Genomic DNA, 11,376 nt, shown 5'->3' with positions numbered 1-11,376 from the left:
TTTTTTTTTTTCCATGTTTCACATTTAATAAGATTCTTCCACTTTAATGCATAAAACCCTTTGAAATCATTGTCAACCAGGAAAATTCATGTTAGAAAAAATTGGAATGAGAGCTAATATTCTATATTCAGAACATTTGAGAAGGCATTTTTGACTATTACAAAAGTTTATTTAACAAAAAGTCTAATATGAAAATGTATATGACCTAATTTTTACATCATAGTAAAACAGGCCCTATGGAGAGAGGACATGGGTTTCTCTGCTGAACAGCCATTATTTATACTGGTTCCAAGGCTTCTAACATGATGATACTATTTCCTCGTATTACCACCATTCCAATATTGTTCTGTTGCCCACTAGTCGCCATCTCCACACATTCATCTATCACAAGGTTCATAAACGGATCAAATCCCCGCAATATTCCTTGGACATGTCTGCCACCATTTAATTTCAATGATAACTTCTTGTCCATAAATTTTTTCAACTCGGGAGGGTGAGCTTTGCTCATGGTGTATACTCCGCTGGCTCACAGACGCCTTGGAACGGAATCTTTTTTTTTTTTTGAGACAGTGTCTCGCTCTGTTGCCCAGGCTGGAGTGCAGTGGCGTGATCTCGGCTCACAGCAACCTCCACCTCCCAGGCTCAAGTGATTCTTCTCCTGCCTCAGCCTTCCCAGTAGCTGGGACTACAAGTGAGCACCACCACACCCGGCTAATTTTTGTATTTTTAGTAGACATGGGGTTTCACTATGTTGGCCAGGCTGATCTCAAACTCCTGACCTTAGGTGATCTGCCCACTTCGGCCTCCCAAAGTTCTGGGATTAAAGGCATAAGCTACTGCGCCTGGCTGATGCCAATAATTTTAAATAGCTCTACCAGCACCAAAAGTGCAGAATCAGGAAGGAGCTACTGAACTCTACCGTATCTCCAGAAAGAACCCGTGCTGGGTAGTGTGGCTGCAAAACAGGAAGGCACTGACAGGCTGTTATTAGGATCTTACTCCTCTTTTCTGGTAAACAAAACTGAAACCATTGACAGCTAATACTATAAATGTAACTAAAAGTTTAACAAAGTAGAACAACACACGCAGTTGAGGTGATAGGGTTTTTCTCTTAAAAACAAACAAACAAAAAAATCAGGCCAGGCGCAATGGCTCACGGCTGTAACCCTAGCACTTTGGGCGGCCGAGGCAGATGGACTGCCTGAACTCAGAGTTTGAGACCAACCTGGGCAACATGGTGAAACCCCATCTCTACTGAAATACAAAAAATGAGCTGAGCGTGGCAGCGTGTGCCTATAGTGCCAGCTACTCGGGAGGCTGAGGCAGGAGAATAGATTGAACCTGGGAGGCAGAGGTGGAGTCAGCTGAGATCGTGACACTGCACTCCAGGCTGGGTGAGAGAGCGACACTCCGTCTCCCCCCACCAAAAAAAAAAAAAAAAAATCATCAAATCTGTCAAATGCAGCTTTCCCCTACAGGTGGGTCTTCAAGATTCACACTTCAATGTAAAGCTATGGTTTGGGCATATTTTATTCTTGACATATATTCCTAAAATTGGAATTACTTGGTCCAAGGATAAAATTTACTTTGGAACTATTTGTTATGTTACTGTATTGATCTGCTGAAACACAGGACCAATGTGCAAATTCCACTCATAACACGCTCATCCACTTTTACACAAATGTGTGTGAAGTGCCTACTATGTGTCAGACTAGAAGCTAGCGATACAGAATGTTACCCAAAGTCCCTACTCTCATGGAATTACTGCTACTTAAATGTCTACTAAAGGGAGAAGAAAATTTACATGAATCACCTATTTCCTGAAAGCCCTATCAATAAGTTTTGTATTTACGTACACAACTGTATTAAAAGCCTTATTATTATTAAGTATATTAAGAAGTATAAGCCCTTCTACTTATTAAAATAATAGTATACAATCGGGCACAGTTGCTCACGCCTGTAATCCTAACACTTTGGGGAGGCCGAGGCAGGCGGATCAGAGGTCAGGAGATCGAGACCACCCTGGCTAACACGGTGAAACCCCGTCTCTACTAAAAATACAAAAAAAATTAGCCAGGTGTGGTGGAGGTTGCCTGTAGTCCCAGCTACTCGGGAGGCTGAGGCAGGAGAATGGTGTGAACCCAGGAGGCGGAGCTTGCACTGAGCCGAGATCGCGCCACTGCACTCCAATCTGGGTGACAGAGCAAGGCTCCAAAAAGAAAAAAAAATTATTCTTAATCATAATAGAATGCTGTTTTAATTGCTTTTAAAGATCTCCCTTTTCCACATAACTTTTTCCTAACTTGTATATCCTTAGATGCCAATTGCTAGATGTTATCTATGTGATTAAAAGGTGCCATCTGGAAATTAAAGTTTGGGCTACCTTTTGGATATCGATTCTATAGCATAGCAAGATTCCAGAATGTTCTTTTATTGAAAGTATGTTTTCATCTTTAACTTTCCTCTAGTGCTCAGCGTCATAGCTCCTTCATACCCATCTGTAGGTGTCTGGATGCTACCACTGGTGGGCACGCTCTCTGAATTCAAACGAGCTTACTCTCTAGTATGACAATGTATTTTTTAAATCAGACTTGGGTTGATTTTTCGATCTTTGAAGCTTAACCTACTATTTTTTTCATTGTTGGTCTGCAATGGTTTATATTTTCTACTTCAGAGATACTTTTTGAACAACTCAGACACCATTTTCAATGCAACTATATTTTCCTTTTTTTTTTTTTTTTTTTTTTTAAAGAGACCGGTCCCCACTCTGTCACCCAGTATGAAGTGCAGTGGTGCAGTCATAGTTCACTGCAGCCTCAATCTCCCAGGCTCAAGTAATCCTGCCACCTTAGCCTCCTGAATAGCTGGGACTACAGGTATTCACCACCATGCCCAGCTAATTTTTTTTATTTTTTGAAGAGATGAGGTCTCCCTATGTTGCCCAGAGTGGTCTCGAATTCCTGGCTCAAGTGATCCTCCCATCTCAGCCTCCCAAAGTGCTGGAATTACAGGCAGGAGCCACCGCACCCGGCCCAGTCATAACTATTTCTTAACTGAATCGCTGTAGTTGTATTCTAACTGGTTTACCTGCCTCCAATATAGTATTCTGAAGGCCCCACCAACTCCACCAGACAAACAGAACAAGCCATTTCTGTATTATATTCAAAACGATCTTTGAAAAATGCAAATCTGATCCTGCCAGACTCACAGTTAAACCTCTCTATAATTGCCCTCCACTAATTTTAGATAAGGTATAATAACTTTTATATCCAGCCAAGATGGAGGCCAGGGATCCAATGTATCCTCCTACCTGAAACAGTCAAAAAGTGTGGCTCCTAATTCATGCCTCCTAATGCATAAGGCGTTGGGTAGAGAATTCCTGAGGCATTGGGTAGAGAGTTCAAAAGCGTCTTCCTGTAGTAGAGAATAATTAACTCTACACAAAAGATTGCTCTGGTCTCACCTAACAAGTATTAAAAGCAAGAACTAAAAACATTAAACTGTTTCCAAGTAACTTAACTGTACCCCATAATAAAAACTACATAGTATTTATAGGAATACAAAATTATGACTGCACTCAACAAGGTAAAAGCAATTTCTGATATGCCATCAAAAATTACATGGCATGCACAGAAGCAGGAAAATAATGGCCCCCTAAAGAGGAGAATGAATGGATTGATTTCAATCTGCATACTATTATTTTAATAAGTAGAAGGGCTTATACTTCTTAATAATAATAAGGCTTTTAATACAATTGTGTACGTAAATACAAAAGTTATTGATAGGGCTTTCAGGAAATAGGTGATTCATGTAAATTTTCTTCTCCCTTTAGTAGACATTTAAGTAGCAGTAATTCCATGAGAGCAGGGACTTTGGGTAACATTCTGTATCGCTAGCTTCTAGTCTGACACACAGTAGGCACTTCACACACATTTGTGTAAAAGTGGATGAGCGTGTTATGAGTGGAATTTGCATGTTGGACCTGTGTTTCAGCAGATCAATAGAGTAACTACAACAAATAGTTCCAAAGTAAATTTTATCCTTGGACCAAGTAATTCCAATTTTAGGAATCAATCAAAATAATGCCAGAACTGACACAGATATGAAATTAGCAGAAAAGGACATTACAGCTTGTTAGCATAGCTTACATCACCCAGTACAATCTGGCCCCCATCGAATTCTCCAGGCCTCAGTTCTCTCCCTTATACTCTATACTTGAACTCTACCAAATTTTAGTTCTTCAAAAATGCCATGTTCTTTTTTGCATTCATGTTAATTATCTCTCCTGGTTATAATACTCATCCATCCAGTGGTGTGCAAGAAAACTATCTGGGGGCTGGGAGACAGTTCTCATTTGATGTGTTTAACAATATCCATGGTGTAAGCACACCCACCATGGCCAATTTCAATCTATCAAAAATTTAGCCACTAACTTGCAAAGTTCCTGAATTTTTAACAATCAGCTCTGAAGCTGGTATAAGCCTGCATCCATCCCTCTCATCATCTGCCCGGAGCCTCATCATTCATCCTCAAGTCTCAAGTTAAACATCAGTTCCTCTAAGAAGCCTTTTAAGATCCTTCAAATCTGTTCAATGTTCCTCCTCTGTACTCCTATAAAACACACTGTACTCACACCATCATAGCACTTACGATCCTCTATTGTTATTACCTGACATTTAAACCCCAAAAGGTAGATATTGTGCCCACCCTATTCATTAATCTATCTGCAGAACATTAGCATAATAGCATGCAATGACACTCAAAAATCAGCTGAATGAGTAGGAAAAAGGAACAGACTTCCAGTAAGTGCGACAACATAGATGAATCTCCAATGCCTTATGCGACATGAAAGAAGCCAGACATAAAAGGCTACATACTATAGGGTCTCATTACATAACATTCTGAAAACGACAAAATCCACAAATCTATAGTTGCCAGGAAATGACTGCCAAGGTACATAGGGAACTTTCTGGGATGATGAAAATGTTCTATGTGTTGGTGGTGGTCACAGGCTGCTTACATTTGTAAAACTGTATACCTAAAAGGGTAAATTTTGCTCAACATTAATTATACCTCAATAAACATTATTTATTTATTTATTTATTTATTTATTTAGAGATGGAGTCACGCTATATCGCCCAGGCAGGAGTGCAGTGGCATGATCTTGGCTCACTGCAACCTCTGCCTCCCAGGTACAAGCAATTCTCCTGCCTCAGCCTCCACCATGCCCAGCTAATTTTTGTATTTTTAGTACAGACGGTTTCACCATGTTGGTGAGGCTGGTCTCGAACTCCTGACCTCAGGTGATCTGCCTGCCTCAGCTTCCCAAAGTGCTAGGATTACAGGCATGAGCCACCACGCCCAGTCATGAATTTATTTTTTAAACAACAGCTGCCAGGCCTGGTGGCTCATGCCTATAATCCCAGCACTTTGGGGGGCTGAGGCAGGAGGATTGCTTGAGGCCAAAAGTTCAAGATCAGTCTGGGCAACATAAGAAAACCTTATCTTTACCAAAAATTAAAAAAACTATATATGCAAGCATGATGGTGTGCACCTGTAGTCTTAGCTACTTGAGAGGCTGAGGTAGGAGGATGGTTTGAGCCAAGGAGTTTTAGGTTAAAGCAAGTTATGATTGTGCCACTGCACTCCAGCCTGGGTGACAGTGACTCTGTCCCTAAAAAAGCAAAACAAAAAAACAGCTGAATGGGCCGGGCGCGGTGGCTCACGCCTGTAATCCCAACACTTTGGGAGGCCGAGGTGGGCAGATTACGAGGTCAGGAGATCGAGATCATCCTGGCTAACACGGTGAAACCTCATTTCTACTAAAAATACAAAAAATTAGCCGGGCATGGTGGCGGGCACCCATAGTCCCAGCTACTCGGGAGGCTGAGGCAGAAGAATGGTATGAACCCAGGAGGCGGAGCTTGCAGTGAGCCAAGATCGCGCCACTGTACTCCAGCCTGGGCCACAGTGCCAGACTCCGTCTCAAAAACAAAACAAAAACAAAACAAAACAAAAAATAGCTGAATGACTCAGTCAATGCTAAGGAGATAATGATGAGTAAAAAAATAGCCTAAGCTCTTAACCAACTTACAACACATTGGCTGGGGAGGACTAGAGATTAGATCAACATACTATATGTGTTTCCTAGGGCAGCCTTTGTAAAGGACCACAAAGTGAGTGGCTTAAAACAATAGAAACTTATTCTCCCAGTTCTGGAGGTTAGAAGTCTGAAATGAACGTGCTGGCAAGGCCATGCTGTCTCTGAAGGCTCTAAGGGGAGGAACTTTCTCGCATCTTCCTCGCATCTGGCCTTGCCAGTAATCCCTGACATTCCAGCTTGTAGTTGCATCACTCCAATCTCTGCTTCTGTGGTCCCACGGCCTTCTTCCCTCTGTGTCTCTGTCCAAATTTCTCTCTCCTTTTGACATCAGTCATTGAATTAAGACACACCCTAATCTTGTGTGACCTCAACTTCACTTGATCACATTTGCCAAGTCCATATTGACGAATAATGTCACATTCACAAGGACTGAAGTTTAGGGTTTGAACATATCTTTTAGGAGGGCACAATTCAAACCACAACACACAAAAATGGCTATGAAACAAGACGAAAATATAACAAATACTCAGAAAGACATATAAAGTGCTGGGTTCAGAAGTCCCAGAGGGACTAAGAGAGGAATTCATGGTATCCCAAAATAGTATTTGAAATGGTCCTGAAGCAGAGTATGATTTGGGTGACAAGATATAAAGGAGAAGAGTAGGACATCTGGAGTAAAGGGGGGAAATGTTATAATGTTATAAGACAGGGGTAGGAAATGGTGATGATACCAGGAAGGAGTCCAATTTGATAACAGAGTCCAATTCGTTCTAAGTGTGATATACTGGAAAGGTAAGTGGGGACCTGGTAGCAGGTGGTCAAATGCCTAAATAAGGACTCTGTACTTCATTCAGCAGACTTTTGGGGACCACTGAGGGAATAACTGTGGTAAAACCTGCCCCCTTTTCTCACCTCTGCCCCTATGACACAGTTAAGAGGCTCATATAGCGTTGACAGGACACTTTTTTTTTTTTTTGAGATGGAGTTTTACTCTTGTTGCCCTGGCTGGAGTGCAATGGCATGATCTCGGCTCACTGCAACCTCCGCCTCCCAGGTTCAAGCAATACTCCTGCCTCAGCCTTCCAAGTAGCTGGGATTACAGGCATGCACCACCACACCTGGCTAATTTTGTATTTTTAGCAGAGACAGGGTTTCTCCATGTTGAGGCTGGTCTCGAACTCCCGACCTCAGGTCATCCACCCGCCTCAGCCTCCCAAAGTGCTGGGTTTACAGGCGTGAGCCACCGCGCCCAGCAGCAGGACACTTTCAAGTGCAGTTCTTTGAACTGTTCACATCACCCAGGTAGCAATTACTGATGTTCAAACTGAATTTTCCTCATTGATCCAGCTACTATATGGTAGAACTAGAAATAGCTGGAGGGTCCTCAAAAGATTTTGCTGTTGTGTTTAATCTAGTTTGTTCGTCTGCTGAAATAGTTTTCTCTTGAAAATGCAACATTGATTCAAAGTGTTTACATTTATTTGCTTCAGGGAAAGCCCCCCTCCGCCCTTTTTTTTTTTTGGAGACAGAGTGTTGCTCTCTCATCAGACTGAACTGCAGTGGTACCACTTCAGTTCACCGCAACCTCCGCCTCCCAGGTTCAAGCAATTCTCCCGCCTCACCCACCCAAGTAGCTGGACCTACAGGTGCACACCACCACGCCCAGATAATTTTTGTATTTTTAGTAGATACAGGGTTTCACCATGTTGGCCAGGATGGTCTCGATCTCTTGACCTCGTGATCTGCTGGCCTTGGCCTCCCAAAGTGCTGGGATGACAGGAGTGAGCCACCGCGCCCGGCCAGGGAAAGGCTTTTCTATCCTTAACTTGCAAGCTAGCATACAAAACTTAGATTTCTGACTAGCAGAAAAAGCATTCTCTTAGGTAATTCTTCTTTCCAAAAGTATGTTCCAGAGGTCGCACCAATTCATTCTTTCAGATTAAAAGCTAATGATCCTCAAATCCCAGTTTGGTTATTTTTTTACACACAAGTATAAAGTCATGTGCAAAGAAGGAAACACAACAGAATCTAACTTACAGCAATTCAGTGGAAATTCACAGTAAGAACGCCAAGGTCATAATTATCGCACGTATTCTTGTCCTAGTGTCTACATCTGTATTTATGAATCACCTTTTTTTTTTTCCTTTTCTTCTCTCTAAGCCCTTTTCTAGGATACTGCAATTATAGCTGTTCTATTGGAAATGAGTCCTTGAAACTCTTTGGAATCTAGAAGGTCACCTCTCACAAAGCCACATTATGTCTAAATGTTCTCAGCTGTGTGAGAGTACAGTCACTCTACTTAGTGCGGGAAAGCGGACGAAGTTTTGGGACAACAATTTTTCTTTTTTGAGATAAAGTCATTTTCTGGCACCCAGGCTGGAGTGCAGTGGCATGATCACAGCTTACTGCAGCCTCAACCTCCCAGGCTCAAGCAGTCCTCCCACCTCAGCCTCCCAAACAACTGGGACTACAGGCATCAGTCACCATGCCCAGCTGATTTTGGTAGTTTTTGTAGAGACATGGTTTTGTCATGTTGCCCAGGCTGGTTCAAACTCCTGGGCTCAAGAACTCTGCCCACCTCAGCCTCCCAAAGTGCTAGGATTATAGGTGTGAGCCACCATGTCTGGTCAATTGCATAATTTTTAAACACACACACATACACAAAACTGATCGCATAGCAAAATAGGTCAAGTAAAATATCATTGGTGCTGTATTATTTTCAACCACACAATAATTACCTTAAGTTCTAAAACTTGACATTTATCTATAGGTGACAAGCTTAAATCAAATTTAAAGTCTTATTCTATTTCATAAATAGCAATGCCCAGACAACTATTAACTGCCAACGAACAGTTTTTCAAGTTTTCTTCAGTAGTAACCTTGAGACGTATCTTCTACCTTTCCTTCAGAGATTCCTTGGTCTGGGGCTAGAAAGAAGGAAATGTCTATACAACACCCTTGATGTAAGTAACTCCATCTTAGAAAAAGACTCTACCTTACGTTGGCCGGGCACAGTGGCTCATGCCTATAATCCCAGCACTTTGGGAGGCCGAGGTGGGCAGATCACGAGGTCCGGAGATTGAGACCATCCTGGCTAACACGGTGAAACCCCATCTCTACTAAAAATACAAAAAAATTAGCCGGGCGTGGTGACAGGCACCTGTAGTCCCAGCTACTCGGGAGGCTGAGGCAGGAGAATGGCATGAACCATACAACACCCTTGATGTAAGTAACTCCATCTTAGAAAAAGACTCTACCTTACGTTGGCCGGGCACAGTGGCTCATGCCTATAATCCCAGCACTTTGGGAGGCCGAGGTGGGCAGATCACGAGGTCCGGAGATTGAGACCATCCTGGCTAACACGGTGAAACCCCATCTCTACTAAAATACAAAAAAATTAGCCGGGCGTGGTGACAGGCACCTGTAGTCCCAGCTACTCGGGAGGCTGAGGCAGGAGAATGGCATGAACCCGGGAGGCGGAACTTGAAGTGAGCCAAGACTGCACCACTGCACTCCAGCCTGGGTGATAGTGAAACTCGGTCTCAAAAAAAAAAGAAAAGAAAAGAAAAGAAAAAGACTACCTTACCTTTCAAAAGGCATCATGCCAACTAGGACTAGATAGTCACACGCTAGAAGTCCACACACAATGAAATACAGACACGTGCACACACACACACACACGTTTTCTTTATCTATTTGCCCTTTGATGGACACTCACATTGTCTCCATATCTTGGCTCTTGTGAATAATACTGAAATGAACATAGGGTACAGATATCTTTACAAGATGGCAATTTCAATTTCATGTCCTTTTGGTACATATCCAGAAGAGAGATTACTCGGTCATATGGCAGTTCTATTTTTAGTTTACTTAGGAACCTCCATACTGTTTCCATAATGGCTATACCAATCCACATTCCCACCAACAGTGTACCAGGATTCCCTTTTGTCCACACCTCACCAACATTTACATCTTGTCCTTTTTGTAACAGCCATCCTAATGAACATGAGGTGGTATCTCGTAGTGGTTTTGTGTTTCCCCGATGATTGGTGATGTTGAACACCTTTTCATATATCTGTTGACCATTTTTATGTGTTTTTTGGAGAAATGTCTATTCAGATCCTTTGTCTACTTTTAAACAGATTTTTTTTCTGCAACTGAGCTGTAGCAGTTAAAAACGTAACCCCTTATCAGGTATGTAGTCTGTGAATATTTTTCCCTAGCCCATAGGTTGCCTTTCCATTTGGTTGACTGGTTTTTTGTTTTGTTTGTTTTGCTGTGCAGAAGCCTAATTTGATGTAGTTCATGTATTTATCTTTGCTTTTTAGCTTGAACTTTTGGTGTGATATCCAGAAAGTCATTGCCAAGGCCATCTATAAACACAGGATATTTTCCATTTATTTGTGTCTTCTTTATTTCAACAATGCTTTACTGTACAAATTTTTCACCTCCTTCAAATTTATTCCTAAGTGTTCTATTTTTGTTGATGCTATCATCAACAAAAATAAAACAGCAAGTGAGATTCATTCCTGGTATACAAGGCTAGTTTAACATACACAAAATCAATGTGACACATCACATTAACAGAAAGATTAAAAACCTTATGATCATCTCAATGGATGCAGACAACACCTTTGACAAAGTTAAATATCCTTTCTCGAAAAAAAATTTTAACAGTTGAAGCACACAAGGAAAGTTCCTCAACATAATAAAGGTTACTCATGAAAACATACAACTAACATCATAATCAACAGGAAACAAATGAAAATATTCCACGAAGATCCAGTAGAAGGCAGGGATGCCCATTTCTATTCAACACAGTACTAGAAGTACTAGCAAAGGCAATCAAACAAGAAATAAAAGGCGTCCAGATCAGAAAGGAAGAAGCATAATGATCTCTATCTGGAGACGACATGATTTTATATGTAGAAAACCCCAAAGATTCCACACAAAAGTTACCTGTTAGAATAAATGAACTCAGTAAAGTTGCAATATACAAAATCAACACACAAAAATCAGTGCATTCCTATACACAAATAAAAAGACCTAGTTGAAAAAGAAATCAAGACAACAATCCCATTTTTGATACCATAAAAAATTCTTAGGAATAAATTCTATAGGCCGGGCGCGGTGGCTCAAGCCTGTAATCCCAGCACTTTGGGAGGCCGAGACGGGCAGATCACGAGGTCAGGAGATCAAGACCATCCTAGCTAACACGGTGAAACACCGTCTCTACTAAAAAATACAAAAAACTAGCCGGGCAAGGTGGCGGG

The 11,376-nt window shown here is 41.7% G+C and overlaps 1 protein-coding gene and 1 pseudogene across 2 annotated transcripts in view; both read right to left on the bottom strand.

The window, feature by feature from the left end:
- AVEN (apoptosis and caspase activation inhibitor) overlaps positions 1–11,376 on the bottom strand; it is a 169,118-nt gene that overhangs the window by 27,398 nt on the left and 130,344 nt on the right. The window lies entirely within an intron of this gene.
- Positions 9–543, bottom strand: LOC108518798 (small nuclear ribonucleoprotein G pseudogene; annotated as a pseudogene). Its single transcript, XR_001882472.1, has one exon. The product of XR_001882472.1 is annotated as a small nuclear ribonucleoprotein G pseudogene (transcript).

Source organism: Rhinopithecus bieti, unplaced genomic scaffold (genome assembly GCF_001698545.2).
Source record: "Rhinopithecus bieti isolate Rb0 unplaced genomic scaffold, ASM169854v2 scaffold_44948, whole genome shotgun sequence".
NCBI classification, from domain to species: Eukaryota; Metazoa; Chordata; class Mammalia; order Primates; family Cercopithecidae; genus Rhinopithecus; species Rhinopithecus bieti.
The sequence above is the reverse complement of the archived record's forward strand: the minus strand, read 5'-3'. Positions and strand labels throughout refer to the sequence as shown.